A 14,593-nucleotide genomic window follows, 5' to 3' on the forward strand; every position below is an offset into this window, starting at 1 on the left:
CTTCTGCTCGCTTGGGGATGCCGATGACCCGGAGATTGCAACGCCGAGAGCGCGACTCCAAGTCCTCCACTTTATCGGTGAGTTGCTTGTTAGCCGAAGTCAACTTTAGCACCGTCTGTTCCATTGCTACAATGCGGTCGCTGTAATCGTTGAAGTGCTGATCAAGCTCGTCAATGTGCCGTCCTTGTGATTTGATGCTCGATTTAAAACTCTCAAAGGACGCAACAACCGGGGCAAGAGCAGAGTCGATGGCTGCTTTCACCTGTTCTGCGATGGTAGATGATAGCTCGGAGATCAGAGTGACACGGAGATTTTCCAGATCCAACGGCAGCTTGTCGCCATGACTCTCTGTCACTGTCGCTGACGATTTAAGTTTACGTTGCCTTTCAGAAGCCATAAATCCTTCCAAGCTACAATCGTCGAATAAGTAGTTTGAACAATAAACCACCAAGTGTGCTTAACGTTTCAGGCAGCCTGAAAGATATAATAGAATGACAAAGTGCTCGGGAGCTAACTTCAAGCACGTCTTCTCACTCACATGCTCAGCCGGAAGTCCAGCGCTCTTTTTAAAACCTCTCTGTTTCCATACTGCTCCAAACAGATGGCAATTTTCACCTTCAGGTTCACCTTCAGCCTTTCGTTCATACTTAACCTTGCTGAGTGCAATCACAACATTCTTTTGCATCTTAAAATAACACATCCCAATTTCCAGTAAATGCTCCTCAACATTCTGTGAATCCGAAAGCAAGTTTACTAGTCCCTCTTCCTCTAAATGTTTCTTCAAAACTGAATTGGACAGTTTCAAGTCATCTTCCCCAAAGTCACCTGATACAGAGATTTTGGCAGTAACACTTGGCTGAAAACTGGCAATCCTTTGCAGCATCCCACATCTTATACAACGGTGAAACTTCGCTTTTGCATCAAAGTCAGCCTGCCAGGCATAGCACTTGACACAGCAGCGATGGACACTAACCTCAGCACCATTAATCTGACCAGTCAGTGTTGTAACTTCTCCTTCGTCGGCTGTAAATGGCAAATCTAAGCCTGGACCAGACAGAGCTGCCACCTCTTTCATTTCTGTAGATCGGGTGGTTGTCAAATATAGATCAACCCCAAACTCCCTGGTGGAGAGATTGATTATGTCATATGACTTACCATTCACCAATGCTCCCAGTTGTGTCTCCCACAACTGATGCTTTATACGATCTGTGTGATCAGCTATGTAACAAGTTTGCATTTCCACTGGTACTCCCCTGATTTCAATGGTTTCAGTGGCAGAACCGACATGAACTATCTTCACCTTGACAGCAGCAACCTGCAACAAATGTCTTTATTTACTTAAACACACAAAAATGCAAAAACCTCTATTACATATTCATACGTTTTGTTCCACATAACAGAAAAAAAAAATCACATTTAAAATATCAATTAATCACAATTTTTAGATAGCTTTTTTATTAATATGAAAACATAAAATTCTATTTAAAAAAAAAATTATGCTCTTAAAAAAACTGCTAATACATAGTAAACAGTAAATGTCTTAATTGCTCATTTAATTGCTCAGGCATTCATTAATTTGATTTGTTCAAAACACTAAATTATTACAAAAGAAATAAATTACTCTTTACAAATAAACCACTAATCAATGATTAACAATACATTCTCAACGCAGACTCATTTACAAATTAATCACCACAGTACGTTCCAAACGGATGCACAACAGTTCCACTGTTATTTTATACATGCTACTGTATTTGTATTGGTAAAACTCAGCAAAAACAACCAACATTGTGACTCTAAAACAACATTAACTTCTTTACTGAACTATTGTATAATAACAATATCACATTTGAACTGCTTCTAATAGAGACAAAAACAATTGTGTGAAATTGAAAAGGTTCATCCTGTGTATCTGCAGGTATCAGGCTATAATAGAGTAATTTCAATATGAGGCCTCAAGGAAGATCTTCTCAAAAATAAATAAGTACATGGGACATATGACTCTAAACAAGCATGCACAATTTCAAGGAGATAGAGCAATAGGTGTCTCTAAAAAAAAGTTGAAAAATGACAGTGTTCCTATGATTATAATCACATATTCCCTGAAATGCACCTTTAAAACCACCAGATGGAACCGAAAGACCACTCATTGGCTCATTCATTCATTAGTTGTTTTCAAGTTTTTTTTTCATTTAAAATCACACTTAAACTTTATAAAATCATTGTAATAACATTACAAATCACATTTTTGTCAAGGATTATCACTTTATTTGTTTAATTTAAATATGTTTTTGCAACAATAACACAATTACAATGAGACCTGAAAATTATGTTTTAAAGGGTAAACCTGGAATAAAGCATTTTCTCATTTATTTCAAATATCTATATCCGCAACAAAATGTGTGTGTGTGTGTGTGTGTATGCATTTTTAATAGAGTTAACATGGAAAATGTGCTTTGAAACCAAAAACAGACACTTTTAAAATGAAAGTAAGCCAATGAGTGGTCTTCTGCTACCACCTGCTGGTTAGAATAGTCATTTAGTCATATATTTCAAATGTCTGTATCTACAACAAAATATCCGTGTGTGTGTGTGTGACCATGCTTAGTTTGTATCAAATATTATTATTTAAGCCGGTTTGCTCTGTGATTCTGTTTTCTCTTGTATTCTGAGGCATATCTAATGGTGTCAGCCATATATTTCAGGTACACATGAACCCCAACGAGCATAAATAGCATAAAGATCTTAAAATGCTTGAACCCCGATAATTGCAGCTCGCAGCTATATTTATTATTATTATCATTATTATTATTATGGAAATATGTAAGGAAAGATATGCTAGTCCTTTTATAGTTGTGATCAAGAACCACATCATGTGAGTAGCCTATTCATAGGTCTTCAACCCTGCTCCTGGGGACCCACTGTCCTGCAAAGTTTCAGCACACCTGGGGCCCGTTTCAGAAAGGAGGTTAAGTGAAAACACTGAGTATGTTAACCCTGAAATGAGGGAAACTCTGGGTATCTCAAACCCGAGAAAGCAGGGTAAATCAAGCCCATTTCTGAAAGAGAGGTTACTTATACTCAGAGTCAGTTACCATGGTAACTTACTCTGTGAACCTAACCTGGTTGGGAGCAGGTTTTCTTCGTTAAACCATGAGTTTCTTTTGGTCTCCTCCTCTTTTTTAAAGTGAAAGCGATGTTTAAATACCTCATTCATTCTTTCGGTACATTCATTTATTGCGCGTATTTCCGTCTTGCAGACTAAGACAGGGGTCTCCAAACTTGGTCCTGGAGGGCCAGTGACCTGCTGGGTTTAGCTCCAACCCCAATTAAACACACCTGAACCAGCTAATTAAGGTATTACTAGGCATACTAGAAACTCCCAGGCAGGTGTGTTGAGGCAAGTTGGAGCTAAACTCAGCAGGACACCGGCCCTCCAGGACCGAGTTTGAAGACCCCTGGTCTAAGAAGTGGAAATGGCATGTCCTTTTATAGAGGATCCTGTCGATGAGGAGGATGCATTAAAGGGATAATTCATCCAAAAATGAAAATTACCCCATGATTTACACCCTCAAGCCATCCTAGGTGTATATGACATTCTTCTTTCAGAAGATAGTACGTCATCCGCTGGACACCACTCTCTTTTCATTACCATGACGTAAAATGGGCGTTTCTGGAGGTCTTGGGAAAACGCCCTCTTTCCACAAAAAAAAAAAAAAAAGTAAGAGGTCACCGATCATGCGCAGAATAAAATTTTTTTGCGTGAGCATTTCCAATCCCAGGATCAGCTCAGATGGATAATGAAGGAGAAAAAAGCATACCTACGATTAGGGGTGTTGCGATATACCGGTATTGGCGATAACCATGATATTTAAAATGAACCGGACACTTATGATAACACGACACGCAAATAGCCTACTCCAGCGCCAGTACCTGGTTGACCTCCCAGGTGGCAGTATTGCGCCTTAACACTGACACCTGTCACACAAGAAGACGCAGCGCGCGGCCGCACTACTCCGAGAAGAACCATGCAGGTCTGCAGATGGATATATCTCAGAAGATCCATGTTCAATATTATCCACACAGTAAGTTGCCATTATTTTACTAGTCATTGAATGGGAAATGTAACATGTAACATTGACCTCATAACAGCGGTTTCCTGTTTTCATGTATTTAAATAAAAGGGTGATTATTTTAATAAGTACCGCTTTTTCTTTACTCGTCTAATTGTTGTATTTGTATTTGCAATCAAGTCATGGCCAATACTGCCTTTGTGTAGCAATTGATTTCTTTGTTCAAGTCTATTACACGATTAAAACTGATCTAGAAAAACTGAGCGACCACATTAAACTGTAAAATGTAAAGTTGGTCGCAGTTCTATGCACTTAATGCCTCATCTGCGGTCGTTCTGGGTGCACATTAATACCGAATTAGAAGCACGTTAACTGCATGACTTCAGTGGCGCCGGCGCAACTATAGGTTAAAGAGATTAAAATACGGGTACGCAAGTTAACAGGTTAAAGTATCAGATTTGATGTTAATATTTATTCATTATACTGTTGAACTTGACAGTATTTTCTCTATTTTTATTTCATAGGGAGCTTCAAAGAAGACCGAGAAAGCCAGAGTCTCAGGTCAGCTGTGACCTGAAGAAGAAGAAGAAGAAGAAGTGAAAATGCATGTGCCCTGTGTTTATCAGTATCCTTATGTTCATTGGGTAAAAAGAAAAACTAAAACAAATATAAACAAAAATAAACAGATTCCCTAAGGTTTCTATAGATACCGCGATATATCGATATCGTGAATTCTTTTGGACACAATGACCGTGGTGTGAAAAATCTAATATCGTGACAGCCCTACCTACAATGTATAATGAAGGACAAAACAGTCATACAGGTATCTATTTTTATGTTTAATTATCTTACAATTAAGCTATTTTCAAAAATGAATAAACAACCAAAAAATGTAAAACGTGCAGTAGGCTAACGTTAGTAACGTTACCCTACTTACGTTTTACTGTAAGTTTTACTACAAATAAAACCAAAACATGGTTATTGGTCCATGTCTATGGTAACCACAAAATAATCATGGGTTTGATAAATCAACCATATACTTTAACCATGGTATTTGTATTAAAACCGTGGTTATACAAATATGGTGATCAATCCGCCAAGGAAAACGTTTGCTACACTTTTACAATAATAAACCATGGTTAATTTGATCTTGATTAATTAATTAACTTACAGTATCTCACAGTATCTCCCACCTTCAATACCATGACTGAGGTGCCCTTGAGCAAGGCTCAACTACCCCCAACTGCTCCCCGGGCGCCGCAGCATAAATGGCTGCCCCCTGCTCTGGGTGTGTGTTCACGGTGTGTGTGTGTGTTCACTGCTGTGTGTGTGCACTTTGGATGGGATAAATGCAGAGCACTAATTCCAAGTATCAGACCACAGGACATGGTTCCAGTAATCCATGTCCTTAGTCTGCTTGTCTTCAGCAAACTGTTTGCGGGCTTTCTTGTGCATCATCTTTAGAAGAGGCTTCCTTCTGGGACGACAGCCATGCAGACCAATTTGATGCAGTGTGCGGCGTATGGTCTGAGCACTGACAGGCTGAGTGAGGGGTGTACTCACTTCTGTGAGATACTGTATGTTTTTATATAGCCTATGTATCTTTCCACAGTTGTACTGAATGAATATAAAGAAAAATATAATATAGATGAAAGTAATGAGCCTCTTCAAATATACTTTGTTTTATACTTTATTAATATACTTTGTTTCTTTCAGACTGGCTCCCAACAAATTTCAAAATATGTACGTCATCAGAAGAGTACATCACAGGAATTGTTTCTTCAGAAGAAGAATTGAAACACCTACTGGAAAGTCACAAGCGGGCATCAGGTTCATCTTACACTGTTTGGTAATTTAACAGTCCATATATTTACTGCATGTTTTTCCGCTTATGAAAAATATTTTTGTACTTGTTTCTGTATTATGGTAATATCTTTTGAACTTTATTTGCCATGATATAAGGTATTTATCTTGTTTCAGATATATTCACTACTGAAAACACATTAAAACAAATACAGTATAATTCTCTGTATAGAAAAATATGCAATGTAATAAGATAATAGGTATCAGAGGGTAACACATTACAATAAGGTCTCATTTAATTACATTGGTTAAAGCATTAACTAACAGTGAGCAATATATTTATTACAGTATTTATTCATGCTGTGCTTGTCCTATAATTTTCTGTTTTTCTTTCATTTTTAATTTTAATTGTCTTTTTCCTCATAACAGGTCTGATGACAGTCACAAAAAACAGAAAGTGACACCACGATGTCTATGAAAAGTGGAAGACTATTCGGAACATGTCCCTCTCCCTGTGAAAAGAAGGGTGATATATGCTTGTCAGCACGGAAAGAACTACAAGAAGACACCCACAACAGATGATTTGGTATGTATCGCTACACATTTTGTTCACCACGCTGGTTATGAATTCAGTGTGGAGGTGTCCAATTCTGGACCTGGAGGGACAATTTGCCACAGATTTGAGTGATTTTGAAAACCTTTATTAGCTGATTCAGGTGTGATTGATTGCTTAGGGCTGTAAATAAACTTTTCTGGAAGGTGGCCTTCCAGGTGCAAGATTGGACACCACTGGTTTAGTTTATGTAATGCTAAAGTGGTAAAATAGAGTTTTACACTACCTGACAAAAGTTTGAGCACACCAACAGTGTTTTTCTTGTTACCTTTCATGTTTAGAATAATAGTCATAGAACTTACAATACGAAATAACAAATCTAAGTGTGAGAACTGTTAAAGGGTTAGTTTACCCAAAAATGAAAAGCCTGTCATTAATTACTCCAAGACTTTTTTTTTTCAAATTCAGGACACAAATGAAGATCTTTTTAATTAATCTGAGAGATTTCTGTCTCTCCATTGACAGCTACTGTACGTAATTACCACTTTCAAGCTCCAGAAAGATAGTAAAGACTTCATTAGAGTAATCCATGTGACTAGTTGTTTAACCTCAACTGTAATTTCATGGTGTACTCAACCATTATATTAATATTGTAAAAAAGATAGTGTGCCTTTAAAATGTAAGAAATCCATATATTTGCACAGTTTATATTTGTCTATATAACTAATTTGTACCATTTGAGCATAAAACATTCAATCATTTTTTTTTAATGCAGGGAAACAGGGTTTCTGCAGAATAATAAGCATGTCCACTTTACGAATTGATATATGCCATGTGAAAATGTTTGTTCACTCACAAATAAATGTTAGTGCCTGGCCCAAAAAAATATTTAATTTAAGCTTTATTTTCTTTTGTTCTGCAGCATACTGAACATGAATATGCAAGAAGAAAAAGGTTCCATATTCAAAACAGCAAGAAAGTGGATTGCCCAGCAAAACTTTGTCCGATATGTAGTAAGGTAAGTATTACATTAGCATGGCTTTATATACAGTTTGCATAATATGTAGACAGGAATACATCTTTAAAAGTGATTCAGATATACAAAAAAGTTTGAAATAAAAAGCCATTTCTCTTCTTTAAAATAAAGTTTACTTAATATTTACTAATCTTTTGAATACAATAGCTGCTTATAGCTGCAATAACTTAATGTATCTTTTAAACAGTGGGAACAGTGGGTCTCATTCACTAATAATTGTGTAATTTTCATCTTAACATGTTTATAAGGCCATCTAGAGTATTTGATTTATTTTTATTAGTTCCTACATTTTTTAGTAAATTTAGAATACGTTTTAGAATGAAAGTTATTAATGAAACATGATTTGTTCATGAAAATGTTCACACACAGATTATGCACAAATTTGTGCGTTGCTTAGTGAATGAGACCCAGTGGTTCTCAACTGTTTTTACTTAGTGCTCCAGTTTTTATTTTGACATCAAGTGCTGATGAATCAACCTAACTACAGTTTTGTAACTACAATGTTTCTTCCATGTTTTTCATGACTCTATAAAAACAGACACACAATTGAGAACCACTGCTTTAAAGTTTATACGATTTGTTTCTTTTCGTGTAAAATCAATTTAATTAGCAATTAAATGCATATTTCTTGTGTTGTCTCATAAAAGGGTGGTTCAACATATTGGATATTTATTGAATGGGTATCATTAAACAATCTTGTTTTTCACAGATATGATCAGTTTGCTGTGACTAAAACAAGTTCTAGAACTGAAAAACAAGTGGCAATTAAGGGTGTTCTGGAGTCATTAAAAGAAAACACCACCGTCGCTTCAGAAATTATCCATGTCAAAATACCTTTGGCAGGAGCACACAAAAACCACAACACTTCACAAAACTGTCATTTCTCAAATGGCATCCATTACATGGTGCGTGACAAAATACAGGAATATGTGTCACTTGGAATAACCTCAGTTCCTTTCCTGAAGAAGGTTCTGAAAACCTTTGTCCAGAAAGAGCTTTCAGAGATGGGAACTCTACATCCACATGTAGAGTGGTCTACCACATCCACAAGACCCATCGTACTATCCTTCAAGCCATGTTATCCAAAACCATGTGCATCACACCTTAGTTCGTGGAAAATATTCTGGCTTTGATCAACTGCAGGTAGAAAAAAAAATTGATGAATGGAAATGAACAGATCCAAATGCCAAGTTTTTCTTTCGGAAATGTACAGAGAACAACATCGAGCAGCCAGTTGTGAAGTTCGAAGTGAAAGCTGAAGAACAAGGATTTCCAGACACTGAAGACTCTGATTTGGAGGGCAACAACACACAGGAGATAACATCTTCACTAGAAACTTTCTTGTTTATTCATCAGAATGTACAACAACAGGAATTACATAAGCGTTATGAGATATGATCCTTCTTGTTGCTACTTATAGAACAACCAAATATGCATTGCCCTTGTTTCTTCTTGTTGTTCGGACAAATGTTGGATACAAACCCATCGCTGAGTTTATATGTGAAAATGAGACAACTGCTGCAGTAACCGAGCCCTTAACCTCTTGAAACAATGGAATCAGCATTGGGAGCCAAAATACTTCATGCTTGATTACTCGCAACAAGAATACCAAGGAAACATGTATTTCCAAATTCTCAGAAGTCCAAATTCTATGCTCATTCCATCGTGAGCAAGCTTGGATGTGATGGACAAGGCAAGGTATGGATGAAATAAACTTGCATTTGTAATATATAAAATATTGCACTGCATTTAAAATATACTCCTCTGAAAATATGGCCCAAAGTCTCGATGCATGATAACAAAAAAATTTTTTTTACATTGGTTGCTATTTTTACTCATGATTAGCAGTGCACCAGTACAGACTTAAGTACTTTCAGTAAACCATTGCAGATTATTAATGTTTCAGAAATTCCAAAATTGCCATAGCCTTTCACAACCTATTACCCTTTTTGGACCTATTTTGTCATATTCAATTGATTTATTTATTAAAGCTGCTGTCCGTAACTTTTTTTGTGTTCAAAATAATCAAATTATATAATGAGAATGTACAACATGAACCCATTTTCCAAACCGTGTTTTTGTCTTACCCTGAATCATTATGTTGAAGTTGGTTAAGTGTTTATATTCTGACTATTTTACACTGGTCTGGTAGGAACTGCTGCGGAGTAGCACTTTACCTGCGTGACTCGACATAGACATAAACGGAGAGAAGCAGCTCCGGCAACAATGTTCTTCCGCAAGACACACGCAGTTCTGTTTATTAACCGCTAGAGCGCCAAAAGTTACAGACTGCAGCTTTAATAACAGATACTTTTGGCTTTGTTGCAACAGTTTGTGAAGGATACTTTTGTATTCCAACATGACAATACACCTGTTACATTACGTTTTTTTTCTTGCAAGTAGCCAAGCCTGTTTATTAAAAGTTAAGTTGTATCAAAAGTATTGTTCCAATGACTTTTAATCTCCCATGTACTCTCCCTGACAGCCAAGAACAAGTTGTCCCTCTCTGAGCAAAATGAACTACTTGACCACCTTCACAGTAGCTAGCGCCCCAAGTGAAGCATCTTGTGATAGGGAGGTTGAAAGACTGAAGGAGAGCAAAGTTTACAAATCCTCTGAAGTCAAAAAATATGTTGATAGAAGGTGGTTATGTGTTCGGGAGGTGAGGTACTGCACTGGACATGTTCTGTGTTCCACATTTCATGTTCAGTAGTTACACATTTAGACAGGTAGAAGGTAAAAGGACAGACAGGCATTTAGAGCACTTCCACTCATTTTGCGCTTGATGTTTACTTGTGTTCCGTTCTTTCTGCAGAACTTGCTTGTATCAAGGTAATTTTTTGTTGTTGTTGTTTTCCAGAGGTGGTGTAGGGTCTATGCACCGCATAGATTCTCTGCGGCAGTTACCACCAACAATGGAGTTGAGGCACTCAATAAATCATTGAAGAGCTTCTACCTCAAATTTTCTGGCACAGGAAGTCTTTCATCTCTGCTTGAAGCTCTAGTATGTGAGTTTGTCCCAGAGCAGTTGCTGTCATACAGTAGACTCAACTTCATCTACAGTAGTGAATGCAAGACTTACGTTCCAGCATTCCTGAAAGACAGGCCAAGAAGTTTTGTCAAACATTGCTTGAACAGTATCAAGGCAGCGTCCAGCTACCCATCATGTGAATGTGTCCTCTTCAAAACAACATTCTTACCATGCAAGCATTTCTTTGCCATTTTTAGGCACAGTGACAAAACGTGGGTTGATCTTAGCCCAGAGTACCGTCAAAGCCCATGTATAACTGGATTTCAATATTGCTTTAACACAAGATCCCCAGAACAATGAAATCAGCAATCAAGAAGACCTCTCCTCTGATGTTTTTGATAGTCCTTTACCATGCACGGGGAAGCCGAAACACAGTAGTGAGTCACAGTCATCAGGTGTAGCAGTCGATCAGTGGCATCTATGTGAACAGCTCAAGGCTTTGCATGACATGTCATATATTTGCACTGATAAAGAGGCTATTAAAATGCATCCAGAGTTGTTCATGGCCTTTGTGAGACCCTGAAATCCTGTTTACCCAAGGAAGATGGCCTGGTTCTCCAGCAGCAAGAACCTGTCAAGAAAAACCTTAGAGCTTTACCAAGTCGCTTGAAGAAAGTCAAACAAAAAACATCCAGGAAACGGAAACCAGTAGCAATAGATGCAAATGAAGGTGTGTTTGACTTTTTTTATCATATACAATGTTTGTTAAAATGTCATTTTAGGGAATACAGTATCAAACTAAAAGTGAAAGTTGTCATCCTTTAGTCACGCTCATGTTGTTCCAAACCCACATATGGTATACTGTTAATGATAAATCAGTGAAGTTTGCTCTCACAAGTCAAGCAAGTTCGTTTTAAGTTTTCATTTACCGTATTTAATGCACTCTATGTGTGTGTTGATCAATGTGTTTATTGTGAATTAAAATCTGAATGAAATTAGTTTATCATATAAAGTTTGATCGTCTCTCTTCAGAAAACTTGGATGTCTTTATGTACTTTTTGAAGGGTGAGGATTTTGATTTCATAGACTTTCAATAGATGCACAAAAATGACGAGAGAATGTTAAAATAATCTTAATTTGTATTCCAAAGATTAACTTGAGGGTGAGTAAAGGATGACAGATTTTTCATGTCTGGGTGAACTATCCTTTTTAATGTGCTAATCTTATTTTCCTGTTTAACATTTTGTAAGCAGTTCACCTTCCCTCATACAGTGCTTGGTGCTGGCATCCTTTTATGGTTCATTGTTTAAAATGCCTTTGAGTGTTATTTTCTCTTGTAAATGTAATGTTTTGATTTAATTCATTTCATTATCAGAGGATGCAAATCTCCGCAAAAAGTCAAAAACAAATATCCCAGAATCCCAGAGGACAGAAGACACAGAGATGGACAAAAACTCCACTCAAGTTGTTTTGTGCATTTGCCTTGACATAAAAAAAGGCATGTGGTGTGGATCTCTCCAAAGAAGAAGTGACAAAAGCGACCACAGTGACACATGTTGACAGATGTTCTCATTTGTGCCATAGTGAGCACTCACCCAGGCTGTCAGAGGTGAAATTGTATTATATATTATATATGTGAGGGTGAAATGTTAACAATGTGTTTTGTAAATAAAGTCTGTCCAAAGATCTGGATTATTTTAGCTTGTTTATTAATAGATTTTCTGCTCCTTTTATGTGTAGGACATGGCATCTGAGGTGAAGGATATTCTGGCACTACAAAACCCAAACCTGGTGATCAGCACATTACACAGAGTGACTTGGCCACACTGAAGGAGGGTTGCTGGCTTAATGACAAGGTAAAAGTTAGAAAAAGAAATTGACTATTTAGTTAAGACAAATGCCTTGGCTTATTAGGAATAAATGCATCACTACATTTTTGTAAAGAAAAGTGGACAAAAAAAGGTTTGTCCTCAATATTTTATCAAAATGTCAAGTCTTGGTCTCTGAAAAGGCATTCCTTTTTGAATAAATTGAATCTGCACTGCACATTAGGGCTGGGTACTGACAAGATTTATTGACAAATTTAATGATCAATTCGATTTTGATTCAGAAGGGTTCATAAAAATGAGAATCAATTTAAAATTGAGAAATATATATTTTATGTCTAACACCTTATAAAATCTTCACTGTTTTCTGCACTGCACTATTCACTGATGAACTGGCATCAAATAAATGTTGGGTACAAAAATTGGTAACAGTTAAAGCCTTTATGTATAATGCATTAAATGTATTCATAATGTAAGTTGTAATGCATTATATTTCATAAATAATTATTATCAAAGTTAAAATGCATTGTACTCTCTAAAGGTGTTCAATTAATAGATATGTATTATAACTGTGATTACAATCATTCATTAGGCCATACAATGCATTATAAGGTGCATTACAAGGCATAATTAATGCATTACAAGTATTTTGTATAATGCATTATACATAAGGGCTTTAAGTAAAGTGTTACCCAAAAGATCAATAAGTGTTTACTAATTTTGTAGCATTACAAGTTGTTGATACAGAAAATGCAAGTTTGATTGGGGGCTGGGGCAGGGGGGTGTTATGGATAGATAACTCAGAATCCAGTTGCAAGTGAAGTGATTTATTGTGACAATAAATAGTAAACAGGATCGCAAGCCAAACGTGAGGATTCAGGTGAGTAGACGTGAACACACGGGGATTGCGAAACCCTGACACAATCCAGCTAGGGCAGTGGAATCCAGCGAGACTTCGATGGTTTCCCACACTGGAAATAATCCGAGGCAGGGACCCACCGGGCACACAGACTCTGGAGAGAACAACAAGCATGAGCAAGGACAAACAACAATCTGACAACATGCAGTACAACACACGAGACAGATAAAGACAGGACAGAATGAGCGGCAGGTGCAGCCGTGCTGATTAGCTCGTCAGCACCGCGGTTGCCGGAGCAACGCTGAACGAGCAATCAGACAGGTAACAATACACAGGCACGCAGCAATGAACACACGGATCCATGAACCGTGACAGGGGGCTCTGATGATTTGATTTGCCAATACTATCAACACCAACGTAATCGTACAATTGTTGATCATAAAGCACTAATGCTGGATGTAACCAATGTCATGCATTCCTAGTAATGAGTATTTTTTTACTCTTCTCTATTCAAGGTTATCAACTTCTATTTGTCCTTGCTAATGAAGAGAAACAGTGATCAGCTGGGAAGCCTTAAAGTCTTCTCTTTCAGCACTTTCTTTTACACAAAGCTTCAGAGTGGTGAAGGCCATGCAGCAGTGAAGAACTGGACAAAAACTCAGGATCTCTTCCTCTTTGATCTTGTTTTTGTTCCTTTGCACTTAGGCATGCACTGGGCTTTGTCATTTATCATTTATAAGTTGGGATGCCTTGTTAAATTTTTCAGTTTTAATATTTACATGTGTTTTTTAAAAGTGACACTTAACACTTAACTTGTTGCCTATATTGCTTCTTACCACCAGGTAATTGATTTCAAATCCCAGACCATACAGTGTGCTATGACTCAATGGGTCAGAGACATGATATCTGTCACATGTTGTTGTGAGTGTCTCCTTATTTTTGCTGTTATTTTGGGGTTTGGTCATTCATCTTTGAATATCTGGATATGCATCTTCTGTTTTATTTAACAGAAAGTACCTCACAGAGGAGCACAAGGTCAAGAAAGGCTGCATCTTGGAGGCTTCCAGGTGGACCATCGGCCGAATGAGAACTTATGTATGAAACCATATAATGAATTATATGGATCTTCTCTGAATTAAGTGTCATTTTAAGACTAAATGTTCTGCTTAAAATTGTGTCTAGGCAATTCCTAAACAGGTGAATGGCAATGACTGGTGTTTTTGCCTATATATAATATAAAAGGTATTTGACACGAAACACCTGTGATCAGGACAGGTATCTGAAGTTACTGTATATAATATAAAAGGTATTTGACACGAAACACCTGTGATCAGGACAGGTATCTGAAGTTACTGTATATAATATAAAAGGTATTTGACACGAAACACCTGTGATCAGGACAGGTATCTGAAGTTACTGTATATAATATAAAAGGTATTTGACACGAAACCCCTGTGATCAGGACAGGTATC

General features: G+C 37.1%; 1 long non-coding RNA gene across 1 annotated transcript; it reads left to right on the top strand.

The window, feature by feature from the left end:
* Positions 1-3,029: 3,029 nt before the first annotated feature.
* LOC107663583 (uncharacterized) lies at positions 3,030-14,315 on the top strand. Its single transcript, XR_001631356.1, has 3 exons — positions 3,030-3,125; positions 3,832-3,835; positions 14,304-14,315. It is a non-coding gene; the product is annotated as an uncharacterized LOC107663583 (long non-coding RNA).
* Positions 14,316-14,593: the final 278 nt, after the last annotated feature.

This window comes from Sinocyclocheilus anshuiensis, unplaced genomic scaffold (assembly GCF_001515605.1).
Source record: "Sinocyclocheilus anshuiensis isolate Anshui unplaced genomic scaffold, SAMN03320099.WGS_v1.1 scaffold127, whole genome shotgun sequence".
NCBI classification, from domain to species: domain Eukaryota; kingdom Metazoa; phylum Chordata; class Actinopteri; order Cypriniformes; family Cyprinidae; genus Sinocyclocheilus; species Sinocyclocheilus anshuiensis.